The 17,372-nt window shown below is 38.1% G+C and overlaps 1 protein-coding gene across 3 annotated transcripts in view; it reads left to right on the top strand.

Moving 5' to 3' along the window:
- Positions 1-17,372, top strand: part of LOC137237219 (2,3-bisphosphoglycerate-dependent phosphoglycerate mutase) — a 109,518-nt gene that overhangs the window by 33,117 nt on the left and 59,029 nt on the right. The window contains exon 2 of one of the 3 annotated variants that reach the window (XM_067760613.1): positions 7-70. The exons of 1 other annotated variant lie outside the window; for it this stretch is intronic. The gene's annotated coding sequence lies outside the window, so the exon portion shown is untranslated. Of the gene's footprint in view, positions 1-6; positions 71-3,555; positions 3,693-17,372 lie in introns of those variants that run through there. One more of the 3 variants, XM_067760615.1, reaches the window with a different exon arrangement.

Raw genomic sequence — 17,372 nt, 5'->3', positions numbered from 1 at the left:
TTTCAGGTGCGGTCATCAAGAGTTTTGACGTTTCCACCCTCCATCATCTGCGATATTCGAGCGGGACAAGGTAGGTTCCAGTCCCAACGCGGGGAACACCCACACCCTGACACAGTTAAGTTTTCCTACGAGAATTCGATGCGCACCAACAATAAACAAACTTTTTTTAAAAATGACTCTATTTGCACTGCTTCAAAGAATTTCACTATTGTTTATCTCGCCTACTATTTTTTAGTATTAATACTATGCAACAAGTGTTTTAGGAAATATCATACCCTTTTAACAAATGCAAAAATATAATTTCTTGGGTAAAAACAGAAAATTTGTGATTGAGGACTTTCAATATAGCAGGGCTTATAAAGTCAAGGGCCCATCATAATGTTGTACTAGTACGCTTAAAATTTTCATAATTAAATTTGCTACAACATAGAAGGGCTAATTTTTTTTCGTCCATAGACTTTTTCTGATTTTAAAGTGGTTAAATCTGAAATTTAAAAAAAAAAATCGTTATTTTTTCAAAGTTTTTTGAACGTTTTTTGGCATAGTGGCCAAACTACTGAAGATACTTATAGAGTTAAAGGCAAAAAATGTTTATGGCGATTAGTATAATGTATAATTCAACAGTTTAAATCGAAAAAATAAAAAATTCAAATTTTTTACGTACCTATATGAAGTAGTGTTTTGCAAAATTGGGAACTTTCATATTTTCACCGCTCCGGAGGCAGTTACTCTAATCCGAATTGGACAAAATTTTGCCAGACGTAATTTAATCCCAAAAGGCACCAGATTTTCACTATTACATTGCAGTCTGATGAAAAAAAAATTTCGCACCACCCTAATGAACAGGTGATCCAGCCTGTTTACTATTGTGAACGTTCTTGTCAAACATCCGCCACTTTTATGAATTCACAATGGTGTCATCCGACTCGAGTAGTAATGTAACCAGAAGGTTTTAGAATTTTATGACATTTCCCTTAAAAAAAGGCGAGTAATCCATACATAATGTAAGGAATACTCCTTTGGGAGTATAGGATTGTTCCAAAACTAATCTGTATTCATACAAAAAATGTGCTCCAATTAACATTGCGATGTCCTAGGAGACGAGTAGGTGATCTCACTCTCGCTTTGTTTGTGAATATTCCATAGAGTACATACATACGTGAGAGTACCTTCCAAAGTACTTTCACTGTAGTACTCCATGGAGCACCCACAGAGGATCATATGCCAAAGTACTAAAGAGGAATTGTGTCGGAAAGAATTATCGGAGTGAATTTAATTTAAAATGAAAGTAATTGAAGAGGGGTAATACAACTTTTATATTTTTTACTAATAATATTCTTATGTTATTTAGCATTTGCGTGAATATAGAAACTAATATTTCTCTATACTATAGTAGCCGTGTTTTTTAACACGCGTATATCCGTTTACGCTTAAACTTTATATTGACTGCTAAGAGACAAACTATAAATACACCTCTGAAATTGCTGCGCATAAATTTTGTCCTACTAAATTTCAATACGCATTATACTCAGATGTAACTGAAATATCTGTCTTTGTTTCACCCTGTACACTAATTCTATGTATTATGTGTGTCCACAATTCATCGCAACTGATTCAGCTATATGTTATACCCTATGGCCATCAGAGCGGTGCGTCTCCGCTTTTCGCTACACCCTGTTGCTGTAGCTAGTTGTTTTACCACAGCCGCTAGATGGGTCTCCTAAGCATTATCTAAGCGAAGATAGGCGTTTTTTAACACGCGCAAACGAAACGTATACGCGCGTGTTAAAAAACACGGCTAGTATGTATACATAAAACCAGTGCGCGGTTGCATTTTATCAGAGTTGCCATAGTAAAATTTTGTTATCAGTTATTTGTATGCAATATTTTACTTTTGCAACTCTGTTCGATCGGCATCGTGTCGTGATCACGGTCGTTAAGAAACGAGCAATGATCGGCTGATGGTGGTCCGCAAACGTATTGCAAAGGAGTATTGTTAGAGTACTCCAAAATGAAGAAAATGGAACACGTAATCCAACAATTTTTGCAGGGTTGGCTTCATAACGTTCCCCATCAACGCCGGGCACCAAAGATGCCACATTGGTTCATTTGCAAAGAGACGAAGTACTACACAATTTCTGTCAACAATGACGTAGATGTATAGGAGCAACTCCTTCTTTACTTCGTACTTCGTCTTACCCTCGTTCGTAGCAAGATCCACCTTTTTCCCTTATTTATCCAGACTAAAGGAAAATGATTTTCTAATTTTCAATTCAATTTTCTCCGATTTAAATTTTTCCACTTTACTGCCTTTTTGCTATGGACGGCAGTACAGTCGGGTAGCGAAACGTGTTTTCCCTCATCATGAATTACGATATCGGGATGTCATTTTTCTCGTTATCCAGCCATGAGGAGAAGTGTTTCCAGGTCGCTATTATCGCTCCTGAAACAATCTGCTCTGTGTTTTACCTTCAGTCAACCGCCGAACTTTTTAGTACTTATGCCGTTCGGCTTCATGTTTCTTTCCCTCGTTGAGTCACTATGATGTTTATTAGACTGGGTCGAAAAAAAAGTTGCTAATGTCCGCCCCTAAATTTAAAGATTATTTTGAGAGGGTTTCGGAAAAAAATTGTATTTCTTTGATCCTTCGAAATACAGCCGAAAAGGTGTTTTCGTTGTAACCTGGTTATTTGACGTCCGATTTGTAAAATGGATATGTCGTTATTTTGGCCTTGAGAAGCTTCACATTTCCGTTTAATGTCCTTTTAAGCTATGAAGTTTGTTTTCACATGATGAGGTCAGCTAACAAAGTTATACCCCTGAAAGTCAACAAACCCCAAAAAAAAATAATAATAAGACACATAAACAAAACAAATTCCAATGAATATTTGGTATGCGTTCACTTCCATTATTCTTAGAATTTTTGTTGTTTTGTTTTGACTTTGGTATTTACCTGTCTCACAGTGTGAAAGATTAATTACGTAGTAATACAATCCGTACCTGCCGCTACGGCTACTGTGACTGCTGTGGCTACTGCTTTGCTTCTAGTACGATGCGACGATGTTTTCATTTGGCTATACTGCCGTCTATAGCAAAAAGGCAGTAAAGTTTGCTTACTGCGTTTTGGGAATTTCGATGCCAATAAGTTTCTACGATTATAATTTACTCATTAACTTAACAAACACTCATTCAAAATTCATACTCAAATATAAAACTAGTTTTTAAATTTGGTGTTTACTTAAAAAATCTTAAATTTTCCAATCAAAGACTTAATTAAATTTCTCCAATTTTACTTTTTATGCTTTACTGACATTTTGCTATAGATGACAGTGTACTCCTGTTTCCCTTGTAGGTGTGCGTTTCAAGTTCACACATACACTTGCAAACCGATGTACAGGCATTTCTTGTATCTTTGCGACGTCATTTTTTTATTGTTAGAACCATGATACATGGTTAGAACTTATTTTTCGCTTGATGCTCATTTTTTGTACATATATAAATGAATAGTGAAAAAACGAGAATCTTAGTTGAAATTCAACGGAAAAGTGGCTTAGACGAAATATATCATCAGAGAGCAATATACCTAAATGATATAACGTATACAGTTTCTAAAGCGCGCAATTTCGACAATCACAAAAACTGGAAAGAGCATTTCATAGTGTTTTTGGCCTCAACGTTCAACAGAAAGAAGGGTATGTTCAATTAAAAAATTAAATATCAGCACTCTAGTTTTCAGCAAAATTTTGCAAAGCTTGTATACCATCACAAATTGTTTTATCAAGAAAAAATTCTTTCAATTAGAAACAAGTAAGGACGGGACTGTCTTCGGCTGTGCCGAAGACTTCATACCTTTCATGAATGGGGCTGAACAACAAACTAATCCCGTTCGTAATCTCCAAATAATCGGATGTATAAGATAAGAAATATATAGTGAACAGATGTACATACCTAAAAGATTTTTAAGATAAATATAAAATAAACAAGTAAGGAAGGCTAAGTTCGGGTGAAACCGAATATTACATACTCAGCTGAGAGCTATGGAGACAAAATAAGGGAAAATCACCATGTAGGAAAATGAACCTAGAGTAACCCTGGAATGTGTTTGTATGACATGTGTATCAAAAGGAAGATATTAAATAGTATTTTATGAGGGAGTGGTCCATAGTTCTATTCGAGATATCGCCATAAAGGTGGACCAGGGTGACTCTAGAATGTGTTTGTACGATATGGGTATCAAATGAAAGGTGTTAATGAGTATTTTAAAAGGGCGTGGGCTTAATTCTATAGGTGGTCACCATTTAGGGATATCGCCATAAAGATGGACCAGGGGTGACTCTAGAATTTGTTTGTACGATATGGGTATCAAATGAAAGGTGCTAATGAGTATTTTAAAAGGGAGTGGGTCTTAGTTCTATAGGTGGTCACCATTTAGGGATATCGCCATAAAGATGGACCAGGGGTGACTCTAGAATTTTTTTGTACGATATGGGTATCAAATGAAAGGTGTTAATGAGTATTTTAAAAGGGCATGGGCTTAATTCTATAGGTGGTCGCCATTTAGGGATATCGCCATAAAGATGGACCAGGGGTGACTCTAGAATTTGTTTGTACGATATGGGTATCAAATGAAAGGTGCTAATGAGTATTTTAAAAGCGAGTGGGTCTTAGTTCTATAGGTGGAGGCCTTTTCGAGATATCGCCATAAAGTTGGACCAGGGGTGACCCTAGAATTTGTTTGTACGATATGGGTATCAAATAAAAGGTGTTAATGAGTATTTTAAAAGGGCGTGGGCTTAATTCTATAGGTGGTCACCATTTAGGGATATCGCCATAAAGATGGACCAGGGGTGACTCTAGAATTTGTTTGTACGATATGGGTATCAAATGAAAGGTGCTAATGAGTATTTTAAAAGGGAGTGGGTCTTAGTTCTATAGGTGGTCACCATTTAGGGATATCGCCATAAAGATGGACCAGGGGTGACTCTATAATTTTTTTGTACGATATGGGTATCAAATGAAAGGTGCTAATGAGTATTTTAAAAGGGCTTGGGCTTAGTTCTATAGGTGGACGCCTTTTCGAGATATCGCCATAAAGTTGGACCAGGGGTGACTCTAGAATTTGTTTGTACGATATGGGTATCAAATAAAAGGTGTTAATGAGTATTTTAAAAGGGCGTGGGCTTAATTCTATAGGTGGTCACCATTTAGGGATATCGCTATAAAGATGGACCAGGGGTGACTCTAGAATTTGTTTGTACGATATGTGTATCAAATGAAAGGTGCTAATGAGTATTTTAAAAGGGAGTGGGTCTTAGTTCTATAGGTGGTCACCATTTAGGGATATCGCCATAAAGATGGACCAGGGGTGACTCTAGAATTTTTTTGTACGATATGGGTATCAAATGAAAGGTGTTAATGAGTATTTTAAAAGGGCATGGGCTTAATTCTATAGGTGGTCGCCATTTAGGGATATCGCCATAAAGATGGACCAGGGGTGACTCTAGAATTTGTTTGTACGATATGGGTATCAAATGAAAGGTGCTAATGAGTATTTTAAAAGGGAGTGGGTCTTAGTTCTATAGGTGGAGGCCTTTTCGAGATATCGCCATAAAGTTGGACCAGGGGTGACTCTAGAATTTGTTTGTACGATATGGGTATCAAATAAAAGGTGTTAATGAGTATTTTAAAAGGGCGTGGGCTTAATTCTATAGGTGGTCACCATTTAGGGATATCGCTATAAAGATGGACCAGGGGTGACTCTAGAATTTGTTTGTACGATATGGGTATCAAATGAAAGGTGCTAATGAGTATTTTAAAAGGGAGTGGGTCTTAGTTCTATAGGTGGACGCCTTTTCGAGATATCGCCATAAAGTTGGACCAGGGGTGACTCTAGAATTTGTTTGTACGATATGGGTATCAAATGAAAGGTGTTAATGAGTATTTTAAAAGGGCATGGGCTTAATTCTATAGGTGGTCGCCATTTAGGGATATCGCCATAAAGATGGACCAGGGGTGACTCTAGAATTTGTTTGTACGATATGGGTATCAAATGAAAGGTGCTAATGAGTATTTTAAAAGGGAGTGGGTCTTAGTTCTATAGGTGGAGGCCTTTTCGAGATATCGCCATAAAGGTGGACCAGGGGTGACTCTAGAATGTGTTTGTTCGATATGGGTATCAAATGAAAGGTGCTAATGAGTATTTTAAAAGGGAGTGGGCGTTAGTTCTATAGGTGGACGCCTTTTCGAGATATCGCCATAAAAGTGGACCAGGTGTGACTCTAGAATTTGTTTGTACGATATGGGTATCAAATGAAAGTTGCTAATGTGTATTTTAAAAGTGAGTGATCCTTAGTTCCATAGATGGACGCCGTTTCGAGATATCGGCATAAAGGTGGACCAGGGGTGACTATAGAATGTGTTTGTACGATATGGGTATGAAATGAATCGCGTTAATGAGTATTTTAAAAGGGAGTGGGCTTTAGTTCTATATGTGGACGCCTTTTCCAGATATCGCCATGAAGGTGGACCAGGGGTGACTCCAGAATGCGTTTGTACGATATGGGTATCAAATTAAAGGCACTAATTAGGGTTTTAAAAGGGAGTGGCCCTTAGTTGTATATGTGAAGGCGTTTTCGAGATATCGACCAAAATGTGGACCAGGGTGACCCAAAACATCTTCTGTCGGGTACCGCTAATTTTTTTGTATATGTCATACCACGAAGAGTATTCCTGCCAAGATGCCAAGGGCTTTTGTTCCTGCAGAACTTTTTCATTTTCATCTACTTAATATGGGAGGTTTCACATCCATTTAACAAAGTTTTATATTTTGCGTCAACAAACCAGTCAAATTACCATATTTCATCCCTTTTTTCGTATTTGGTATAGAATTATGGCATTTTTTTCATTTTCCGTAATTTTCGATATCGAAAAAGTGGGCGTGGTTATAGGCGGATTTCGACCATTTTTTATACCAAGATAAAGTGAGTTCAGATAAGTACGTGGACTAAGTTTAGTAAAGATATATCGATTTTTGCTCAAGTTATCGTGTTAACGGTCGAGCGGAAAGACAGACGGCCGACTGTGTATAAAAACTGGGCATGGCTTCAACCGATTTCGCCCATTTTCACAGAAAACAGTTATCGTCATAGAGTCCATGCCACTACCAAATTTCAGAAGGATTGGTAAATTTTTGTTCAACTTATGGCATTAAAAGTATTCTAGACAAACTAAATGAAAAAGGCCGGAGCCACACCCATTTTGAAATTTTCTTTTATTTTTGTATCTTGTTTCACCATATCATTACTGAAATTGATTGTTGACATAATTTACTTATATACAGTAAAGATATTACATTTTTTGTAAAAATTTGACTTAAAAAAAATTTTTTTTTAAAAAGTGGACGTGTTCTTCATCCGATCTTGCTATTTTTTATTTAGCACATATATAGTAATAGTAGTAACATTCCTGCCAAATTTCATGAAGATATCTTCAACGACTGCCAAATTACAGATTGCAAAACTTTTAAATTACCTTCTCTTAAAAGCGGGCGGTGCCACGCCCATTGTCCAAAATTTTACTAGTTTTCTATTCCGCGTCATAAGGTCAACTACGCTACCAAGTTTCATCGCTTTATCCGGCTTTGGCAATGAATTATCGCAGTTTTTCTGTTTTTCGAAATTTTCGATATCGAAAAAGTGGGCGTTGTTATAGTTCGATATCGTTCATTTTAAATAGCGATCTGAGATGAGTGCCCAGGAACCTACGTCCCAAATTTTATCAAGATACCTCAAAATTTACTAAAGTTATCATGTTAACGGACAGACAGACGGACGGACGGACATGGCTCAATCAATTTTTTTTTCGATACTGATGATTTTGATATACGGAAGTCTATATCTATCTCGATTCCTTTATACCTGTACAACCAACCGTTATCCAATCAAAGTTAATATACTCTGTGAGCTCTGCTCAACTGAGTATAAAAATGGCAAAAAACCCCCTTATCTGAACGATCGGTTGTATGGGATATATACTATATATAGCTCCGATCAAAGTGATTTTTTAGAAAATCTTCTATGATATATTAAAATATATATCACCGAGTTTCACGTTTATACTTTATAAATTAAGGGAGAAATGGCCAAAAATCTTTCTATCTGAACGATCGGTTGTATGGGATATAACTATATATAGCTCCGATCAAAGTGATTTTTTCAGGATATCTTCTATGATATATTAGAATATATATCACCGAGTTTCACGTTTATACTTTCTAAATTGCGGCAGGAATGACCAAAATCGTCTTATCTGAACGATCGGTTGTGTGGGAGATATATGTTATAGTGGTCCGATCCTACCGGATCCGGCAAATGTCTAATATAATACAAAAATACATCCTTGTGTCAAATTTCATTGATATATCTCAAAATTTGAGGGACTAGCTTGCGTTCAAACAGACAGACGGACGGACGGATGGACAGACGGACATGGCTATATCAACTCAGTTCGTCGCCCTGATCAATTCGGTATACTTAACGGTGAGTCTATCTTCTATATTTCTCAACGTTACAAGCATCGGACCAAAGTTAATATACCATGAAAGGTATAAAAAAGTGATTTTGCAAACACTCCGCGTGTATTTCTTCCATGAAAAGTTTCTCAGTGAATATTCATCTATCTTGCAGATGTCGGAGTAGGCGTAAAATATATAGGACCCGTCCAGCCAATTTCTAGGGAAAATTAAAAGGAGCACGACGCAAATTGGAAGGGAATCTTGGCCATAAAATCTCTTCGGAGGTTATGGCGCCTTGCATTTATTGATTTTTACTTCAAACAGGTGAAGTATCCAATTTCTCATTGCATACCTTAAGGCGTTTTGTGTTGCCAGAGATAACTGCTATGCCCCTGCAAAAATCACGAGAACTCCATTCATGCACGTATGGAGTACTCGCTATGGACCAAGCGAGTGCTCCAAAATTACCCACAATTCATACAAAAATTATGGTCCAATTAACATTGCGATGTCCTAGGACTGGACCATATACTCCAGCTCAGCATTACATCAGAGTAATCCATGGAGTACTCACAGTCCAATAAACATCGTGTAGTGATTAAAATCGTTGAAAACGAGCAATGAACGGCTTACAATATGTTCGTGTAGAGTTGGTCCATTGCTGCATTACAGTGGAGTATAATGGTATGTACTCCAGTGGACCACATGATCCAACGATTTTTGCAGGGCGTAAGTTTCTCCATAAAATTAGTTGAAATGATCAATAAAATCAGTTCTTTTAACAAAAATCTCAGTTAGATTCAGTGAGAATCTGTAATTTCCATAGAATGTTGATAACTTGAGACCAACAGTTTTTCTTCTGTTGAAATTACTATACAAGTTTGCCCTCTTGACAAAAAAGCTCCGTTGAATTAACCATAATGCAATAAATTTTACTGAATAACGGTTAACAACAAATCTGATTTGTTAATTTCACTAGCTTCATTTCTTTCGGTGTAGGGTATTCAATATTGAGCCCAACTTTTTTTACATAAAGTTTTTAAGCAGGGGTCTGCATTCCAAAGTACAATTGTGCTCTCATTGCGTATGCAAAAGGGCCAATCAGTTTACATTTTTGGAGACCCGTGTTTTAAAGGTTGGTAGCAAACAGAAAACATGTTGCAGCAACAAATTAAGTCTTTAAGATGACTTCAGGCAAAAAGGGTAAAATATTCAAAATGAGCCAAAGTGTTCCTTTCATAACTTAAGCAAGCTCTGTACGTCGATTACTTGGCCATCGTCGTTACTTTTTTGATCGTACATAGCTTATAGGCTTTGTTAAACCAACAAGAACATAAAACTAACTATGAAGAGAACATAAAAATATTTCATGATGAGTTAATTAAATAGCAGCCAAAAAAGTGCTTCAATAAATAAATATAACTTTGTTAATTAAGTAATAAAACAATAAACACATACATATTTATATACATGTTAATTATGAAACGAATTGGAATGAAGCATGAAATATGGCAAAAATATGATCGTTACTCAAACAATATATGCAGTTAAGACTAGAATAATAGTGAGAGTCACATTTATAAACTGAAAGTACGCAGTCGTGAACATAGAAGAAAAGCTGAAAGGCTTCGCTGGGCCAGTCCTGTTATGAGAATGAAAGAAAATCAATTAATATTTTCATTAAAAATGAACAATATTGAATGTTCTCTACTATATTGAAGTCCCGAGTACCAAGCTTCCTGTCTTAATATCGGGAAAACTGTGTTGATTTTTCAAAAAACATCAACTTTATTTTGCCAATATTTGATATTTATATATTCATAAATTGCAAAAAAAACGTTTGATTATTTTCACATATTTACATGGTCAGACCTTTTTTATATATTGTGACGAATATTAGTAACACTAAGTGATACTCACTTCACTAATGTGATACTAAGTAAATAAAGCCACAACAACAATAACGCAAGCTGCCACACTTGTATGTACGTAAAAAAATTAATCATAATGTACACACATACATACAAGCAGCAGAGAGATACTCATAGACGCTGGTCATCATCAGCTACTACTTCGCTCACATATCCATACGCACATGGTTACATACTACAAACATACGCACGTATATCTGGTGACCAGGTGGAGAATTCTAAAAGAAGAAACGTTTAGACCGTTGAGCAGAGAGTATAAAAGCAGCAGAAGCTGAGTAGTCCGTAAGCAGTTTGATTTAAGCACTCTATTGGTTGTGAAGTTAAGTGTTATGGTAAAGTACTTTCAAAGTAGGCTAATAAAGACCATGTTTGCATTATTGGATATTGGAGTTGTTTATTCAACAATTTAGCGATACGAACTTTAGTAGAAGGTTGCAAATAGGTGAAATTTCACTTCGTTACAATATATTGTCAAGGATATTAGCATCACTAAGCTATACCATCACTAAGGCGATGCTAAGGCCATGCCAAGCAGTATTTACGTCAATAATAAAACAATGTATACACATATATAAGGCAGCCGAAAGAGATGTCACACACAGATGCATTTACTTATACGCCTATGTGTGTGCGAGAGACTGTAAACTACAAACTCACATACATCTGAGAGACGCTGAAAAGTAGAAAATTGTAAACAACTATATGAGAACTATAAACACTCGAAATAGTTGGCATGTTCTGGAAATAGAAGAGCCTAGATGTATGCAGCGTAAACTATAAAAGCGGCACAAGCGAGTAAAAAGAATTTCAGTTTCATTTGAGTTGTCAAGCATTTGCGATTAAGACGATATCTAGCGAGCAATAGCAGTATTATTTTGAATAGTAGAGTTTCATTGAGCTATCAATCAGTGTGGTTATTAAGCAAGCTATTCGTTGCACAGTTTGAGTGTTATTGTGAAGTACTTTAATAAAGGCCATTTTGCATTATTACAAATTGGAGTTATTTATTCAACAGTTTAGTGATTCGAACGAGGATTGCAAATAAGAGGATTTGCAGCAAATTCGTTACAATTGGTGTCAGAAGAGGAATTGTTGAATAAATTCCGAAGATTGGGAATACAACTTGGGCATGCAAAGTTCAGTGAATTGAAGATCCAGCAACTGAAAAAAGAGTTGGAGAACCGTGGATTAAATACAACCGGCAATAAGTTCGAACTTCAAGCACGGCTACGAGAGGTAATGGAGTCGCAAGGAATTGATGTGGACGAGTTTGTCTTTTATCCTGATAGGGACGAAACAACAACAAAAATTTAAGAGAAAAACGAAACATCGCAGACGGTTACGAGCACAGACTTGAACATGATATTGGCTGCAATAACTGCTCAAACATCGACAGTAACATCCAAGATGGAAACTCAACTGGAAGAACAGAAGACATATATGGCATCCCAACTGGAATCGCAGGAGACACGCATAACATCAAAGATGGAAGAACAAGAAGAGCGCTTATAATTACAGGTGGCACAAATGTCTTCACAGTTAGAAGCACAGGAAGCAAGGGTAACATCAAAGCTGGAAGCGCAGGATGCAAAAATCGCTCAATTTCAGGCAGAAGTCGATGATTTGAAGGGTCGTATGGAGCAGTTACAATTAAATCGTCCAGCAGTTTCAGCGAGTAATCCAAAGGTAAAAACACCATCCTTTGACGGTTCTGTTCCCTTCCAGGTCTTTAAGCTACAGTTTGAAAAGACCGCAACAGTGAACAACTGGAATGTGGAAGATAAAGTTGCCGCGCTCTTCGTAGCATTGAAAGGACCAGCTGCCGAAATCTTACAGACTATTCCAGAGTACGAACGGAACAGTTATGACGCATTGATGGCTGCTGTAGAACGGCGATACGGAAGCGAACACAGGAAACAGATATTTCAAATAGAATTGCAAAACCGCTACCAAAAAGCTAACGAGACTTTGCAGGAGCTTACTTCTGACCTTGAAAGATTGGCTCATCTTGCAAATGCGGATGCACCCGTGGAATACACGGAAAGAGTGAAGATTCAGAGCTTTATAAATGGCATACGGGACGTCGAAACGAAGCGAGCCACATACGCGAACCCAAAGCAAACATTTTCTGAAACGGTATCCCATGCATTGACTCAGGAAACGGCGTCATTATTGAGTAAACCAGCATACAAAGCTCATCGTGTGGAAGTAGAAAGGCCAGAGTAGGTAGATACAATTTTGGAAGCTCTGAAGGGATCACAACAGAAAAATGCCGGAGTTATCAAATGTTTCAAGTGCGGTAACCCAGGTCACATTGAACGTCATTGCAGTAGCAATTCCAATAGTCCCAACAATGTGGGTGGCTGTAAACGCAGAGCTGAAGGAGACGAGCAAATCTCCAAATCCACTCAATCGTTAAACTAAAGCGAGTCAGCAGCAAGGGGCGACAGCTGACTCCCTCAATTGAATGCCCCATAATCTCTATCTCACAAATTGGTAGAAAATCGAGCAGTCTTACCGCCAGAGGGAATGTGGATGGCAAAGAACGAGTACTGACTGTAGATACGGGCGCATCTCATTCCTTGATCCGAACTGACTTGGTCAACAGGAGAGTAAAACCGTTACCTGGAGCAAAGTTGCGTACGGTCACTGGCGAGTATAACCAAGTTCAGGGAGAAGTGATATGTGAAGTATTGATTGGGAAGGTCATGGTTCTACACAAATTTGTTGTGGCGGAGATTGTTGATGAAGTTATATTGGGAGTGGATTTCTTGGTTGACCATGACATCAAGATCGATATGCAGAGAAGGGTGATGCGTTATGAGAACCAAGATGTGCCACTTAACTTTAGTTTGGAAAAAGGGTTCAGCAGTAATCGGGTACTGGTGGAGAATACTCGACGAAGGCCACGAAATTCAAAGGTAAAGGTTGATAGATCGAATGGGCCAAATAAATCAAAACCTAAAAGACGCAGGAAAACGAAGCAACGAATTTCCGAGAAAGAATGCGAGTGTAGTTTCAAGCAGGAGCGCACTACTGTTGTAAAATGTGGGAACGATACCGATTATGCAAAGAAAATTCGTCCAGCGTAAGCTCTACGAAGTGGTTCATTGACCAAACAACAGAGTGTGAAGGAACGGCCCAGGATAATGAGTAGTAAGATGAAACACTGGCATGACAAGAACTTTAATTCGGAAGGTTTCTTGGCGGGAGATTTGGTACTGTTAAACAGCCCTCACCGGTGGAAAGGTGTTCCAGCTAAATTTCGGTGCAGTTGGGAAGGCCCGTACAAAGTTGTGAAGAAGATCAGTGATACCATCTACCGCATACAAACCACTGGGAAACCACGGGTTAGAAGAGTGGTACATTTGGAGATGCTAGCGGCAGTTAGATCGGGATATTTGACTGATCGGGACGATCATACTTAGGTGGAGGGCAGTGTCACGGATATTAGCATCACTAAGCTATACCATCACTAAGGCGATGCTAAGGCCATGCCAAGCAGTATTTACGTCAATAATCAAATCATGTATACACATATATAAGGCAGCCGAAAGAGATGTCACACACAGATGCATTTACTTATACGCCTATGTGTGTGCGAGAGACTGTAAACTACAAACTCACATACATCTGAGAGACGCTGAAAAGTAGAAAATTGTAAACAACTATATGAGAACTATAAACACTTGAAATAGTTGGTAAGTTCTGGAAATAGAAGAGCCTGGATGAATGCAGCGTAAACTATAAAAGCGGCACAAGCGAGTAATAAGAGTTTCAGTTTCATTTGAGTTGTCAAGCAGTTGCGATTAAGACGATATCTAGCGAGCAATAGCAGTATTATTTTGAATAGTAGATTTTCATTGAGCTATCAATCAGTGTGGTTATTAAGCAAGCTATTCGTTCCACAGTTTGAGTGTTATTGTGAAGTACTTTAATAAAGGCCATTTTGCATTATTACAAATTTGAGTTATTTATTCAACAGTTTAGTGATTCGAACTTAGCCGAGGATTGCAAATAAGAGGATTTGCAAGTGAATTCGTTACAATATTATATATAAAATTCTCGTGTCACAGTGTTTGTGGTTGAACTCCTTCGAAACTGACCGACCGATTCTCATGAAACTTTGTGAGCATATTTAGTAGGTCTGGGAATCGGATCGTAACTACCTAAAAATTTTAAGGTTGGAGTACCCTGTTTATTTTTAGAAAATTTTTTGGTGTTTATTTTTTATCAAACAGCATCCAAAGTTACATACAGCCTTCTGGTAAAACCTTCCTTAAAGCTGTGCAGATAGACCAAAGTTAGGGAGAGAGCAATGTCTGCCAGGACAGTTTTTTAATACAAGTTTTTATAAAGAAAAAAATATTATAAAGGGAGTTCATAATTTTGTGTTTTTGATGTTGGAAACGTTGCAACAGCAAAAATAAACTACGGATCGTGTGCAACTTTTTTCATTTTAAATTTTTTCTTTGCACCTTTTGTTTTCTTTTGACAGTTGATGATTTGTTATCCAACACTGAAAAATAAACTATGGTTTTTTACAATGACGTAGCAAATGCATAGACGTGTATTTTGTTAGTGTAATGTTATAAATATGCTACGGAAGTTTGCAATGTATTTGCAAAAAATCTTTAACTCCCCTATAGGTTCACTTGTTAGTATGGAATTTTTCAATAAACTATCAGATCAGGAAAATTAAGAAAAGAAAATTTAAAAAAATAGTGTAGCAAAAAGGATTCAATTGTATCAAAACGGCAACGCTGCTTGTCACGTAACGGCCAAAATCGTCTAGGCGGTTAAGCGCCAATTGATAATGATTATAATTGCTCTACTAATTTGATTTCAATAAATTTTTTATTACTTTGATTGTGATTGCAAATATTGGAAGTAACAATCAATATACAATCATTGATTAGTTTACTTTATGAAATAAGTTTCACGAAACAAACATAGTTTGCAATTATTGCACTGGAGCGATTGATTGCAATAACAAGTTTTATAAAACAATGATTCGAACTACAATGTTAATTTGATCATTCTGGATTGTAATTCATTGATTGTAGTTTGTAAATTTTAAACAAACAGTGATTTCATAAGCAACGAATGTAAGGCAATATACCAATTACATTTGATTGAGATCCAAACCGATTATTTAATATCGTTATATTTTGTGTCTGCAATCAAATTTGACTTCAATCTTTCTCAGTACTGCAATATTTTATCACTACCACTGTATCATATCATCATCATAAATGAATCTATTGAAGAGCGCATTGAATAGGTACGCACGCCATTCTATGTCGCAAACTGTAAGACTCATTACGAATATGCAAATGTTTTAAGGCCGGACGGCTCTAGCAAAATATGCCAAATAACACTAAAGCATAGTAGAAAAGAGAATAATGGAATTAAAGCTTCTATTGTGTTATTACTCGTACATACAAAAGAGTTAATCGTGAGCCTGACAAATTTAAAAATTGAATAAATTATACAGTGTTACAAAAAAGACAAAACTAAAAAACCTAGGAAAATGTTCCCAAGGAACAATTTTTTTTCACTTTTTCGGGTTTCGTCAACTTTGGTGCTATCCGTATGCAATAATTTATAAGACGACTATACCAACCCTGCAATGAGTTCTATGAGTATAAACTTACGCTTCCCAAGGCAGTCGGTTCTATGTACCGGAGCGACTCGGGATTTTTCCCGACCAAGGACTGTCATTTCAGTGTGACCCCATTTAATTTGTTTCGTCCCTCCCACAAATTGTCATCCTCCCAGCAGCTCCTTGCAGCAGGACTGCTACATATTCTCTTACTCCGGGAAGGTATCGAACCCAATCCGGGTCCGTCTCCTGACCCCGGTCCTGAGAAATGGTTTTGCTGCATTTGCCAGAAAAGAATCTTTTTAGGACGGTCATACTCTGTTCAGTGTGTCTCGTGGTTGCATCGGACAGGTTGTTCTGGGCTTGATCCCAAAACCCGACGTCCACGTAACTTTTATAAATCTTTTGTGGCTCCTTGCTGCTCACGCCCAAGGGCGTCCCGTAGTCTACGCCTAAGCGTATCCCCACTACCTTCCAGCAGCTTCGCTGCTCAGCAAGCCACAACAAGTACCCGCTGCTGCTCGCGCCACACGGCGCCAACAACTCAAACAGCTGATACCACTCATAACTACTACCTTCGTAGTAGAGCTGGTAGCAATGCTGAGCATCAGCCCCTGCCCCCGTCTTCTTCTCCCCCCCTCTTTTCTGGCAGCAATCGTGCAGGTCAGGGAAACAGACTCTTAGTCCCTGCCTCCGTTTGCACCGTCTGCCAGCACAGAATATATAGGTTTGCGACATCCGCTCAATGCACCTCCTGCCTTGGGTGGTGCCACTTTCCTAGATGTTCTGGTCTCCGCGACGGCAACCCCTCGACGGGTTTCATCGCGCCATGTTGCCAGGTCGCAAACCCAAATCATCCGGGTACCCCAATGCTTGCCCAAGGGCGCCCAGTCCCAAGGCCACAACAGCAATTGCGTCTTGGCCTTCCACAACCTAGGCGTAGTCACCCCTCACTTACCCCTAGAGTGGCGGCGTCACCCCTCATGCACTTCAGAATTCTGCAGTTCAACTGTAATGGACTAACTGGGAAGATTACGGAGATAGTCGATTTCATGAAGCGGCACAACATCCGCATTGCTGCGATTCAAGAGACTAAACTCACAGCAAGATCTGCATTGCAGACCTGCTCTGGTTATAATGTCCACAGGAAAGACCGCGAGAGCGGAAATGGAGGCGGCCTCGCGTTTATTATACACCACTCTGTGCAATATCATATATTTGATCCTGGCATCGACCGCAGTGACAATGTCTTAGAACGTCAAGGCCTATCTGTCCGGTCAGGCGATGCAAATCTAGAAATCATCAACATCTACATCCCTCCTGT

The sequence above is a fragment of the Eurosta solidaginis genome, chromosome 1 (genome assembly GCF_040869045.1).
Source record: "Eurosta solidaginis isolate ZX-2024a chromosome 1, ASM4086904v1, whole genome shotgun sequence".
Lineage (NCBI taxonomy): Eukaryota > Metazoa > Arthropoda > Insecta > Diptera > Tephritidae > Eurosta > Eurosta solidaginis.
This window is presented reverse-complemented; position numbering and strand designations above follow the sequence as displayed.